Here is a 2415-nt window from a genome sequence, read left to right as displayed (position 1 = left end):
GGGGGAAAGAGGTGTGGGGGGTGCGGGAAGAGACTGAATAAAAATCATACACCTATGGATGAGGACAGTGGGGGCGGGGGTAAGGGGAGAGTGTGGGGTGGGAACCAGGTGGAGGGGAGCTATGGGGGAAAAAAAGAGGAACAATTGTAGTAATCTGAACAATAAAGATTTATTAAATTTAAAAAAATAATAAAAAGAAAAAGAAAGAAGATGTGGTATATATACACAATAGAGTACTATGCAGCCGTAAGAAAGGATGAAATAGCATCATTTACAACAACATGAATGGACCTTGAAAACATTATGCGAAATGAAATAAGTGAAACAGAAAAATCTAAGAACTATATGATTTAACTCATATGTGGAATATAAAAATGAAACTTATGAACACAAACAGCAGTGTGGTGGTTGCCAGAGGGAGGGGGTGGGGGAAGAAAGGGGTTCTAATATGAGGTGACAGGAGAACTATATCATGCTCAAGGATTGAAAATTTCAATATGGTAAATATGTCATAAGTACAGAAAAAATATATCAATGGTACAGATTAAGAGTTCACAAATAGGCTCACATACATACTGACAATTCATTTTTTTCTTTTTACAGAGTCACCAATGTAGTTTAATGGAAAACAGAAGGTCTAATAAAGGGTACTTTACTAACTAGGGGGGAGGGGGAGTGAACCTTGATCCATACCTTACACCATAAAGAAAAATTAATTTGAGATAAATTAGGGCTTAAATGTAAATGTTAAAACTATAAAGCTACTAGAATAAAGTATACATGAGTTCTTTGTAAATTGGGGTGAGGCAAAGATATCTTAGGATACAGAAAACAGTAATTGTAAAAAAGAAATTGATAAATTAGAACTCAACAAAATTAAAAGAACCTGCTCATCAAAAACACCTTTAAGTGAATGGTCAATAAAATTAAGGGAAAATGTTCAGCATCATTTGTCATCAGGGAAATGCTAATTAAAATCACAAGGAGCTACTATTACATATTCACTAGAATGGCTAAAATTAAAAATAATAGAATCTCAAATGCTGACAGGATGGAGAGCCACTGGGTTTCTCATTCATCTCTGGTGAGAATGAAAAATGTTAGAACCACTGTAGTAAACTTTTTAAGTTTCTTATAAAGATAATATACACTTTACCTTATGATTCAACAATTTCACTCTGAGATATTTACCCAAATGAGAATAAAAACACATGTACAAAAATGTGTACATCAATGTTCATTGCAGCTTTATTCATAATAGCAAAACATTAGAAACAAACCAAATGCCCATCAACAGGAGAGTGAATGATTAAAATGTAGCATATTCATCTTATGGAATATTACTTATTAATAAAAAGAACAACTGCTGGTTGATGCAACATGCATGAATCTCAAAAATATGCTCAGAAGAAGCAAAACACAAAAGAGTGTTTAATCTATGATTCAATTTTCACAAATTTCAAGAACAAATAAAACTAAGCTATGGTTAGATATTATATTAGTGGTTGAGTCTAGAGGGGGAGGGAAATTTCCCTAGTGGTGGGAATGCTATATATCATAACTGGGGTGGTACATATTAAGATGCGTGCATTTTACAAGTATATATTTATACTTCAAAACAAACTTTTAATTTACAGCAGAAAGCAAATGAGAAAAACTTAAGCAATAGGCAGCTGCCCAGAGCTATGTCAAATCATCACTTTCAAATTTAAACTACTTCAGAAATGTCCCCAGATTGTGAAACCCTTCCCCTATGGTAGAAGTGAAGATACTAACTACAGTGAATCTTCCAGAATCTCCAAGTTGATTCCAGGTCCACTGCAGGGTAACTCACTCTCCTAAACTCCCAAGGAAGGCTTATAGATAATAATAAATGGAAAATCTGTAACATCATCAAAGCTTAGAACTGTAGAGGAATGGAGGGCATCTAGCTGTGGAGTGGTAGATCTATGCACACAGAGACGCATGTTGGCAATGGAAATGAGTAAGGCCAACCCAGTGAGGCCATGGAAGAGTGGAGCATCATTCAGGACCAGTAGAGCACCATCCAGTGGAAATGCAGGCCAGTATACCCAGCTCTTCCATTTCTAAGAAAAACTGGAAATTCATATTTCTTATATAAAATCTTCCAACTTTTAAAGGTTGGCAAATACTTTTTAAGTTATATAGAACTGTGTACAAAAATCATGTACACAATAGGAGCAAACCTTTGTGATCTTGGAGTAGGCAAATATTTTTAATTAACAATTACTAGTAAAAGCACAATACCTAAAAAATAAATTGATAAATTTGACTTTTGCGACATAGGACACTGTTGAGAGAAATAAAAGACAGGCCACAGACTGAAAGAGAATATCTGCAAGTTGTATATCAGATAAAGAACTTGTATTCAGAATGTATAAATGACATCCAAAA

The sequence above is a fragment of the Plecotus auritus genome, assembly GCF_963455305.1.
Source record: "Plecotus auritus genome assembly, chromosome: 2".
Lineage (NCBI taxonomy): Eukaryota > Metazoa > Chordata > Mammalia > Chiroptera > Vespertilionidae > Plecotus > Plecotus auritus.
This window is presented reverse-complemented; position numbering follows the sequence as displayed.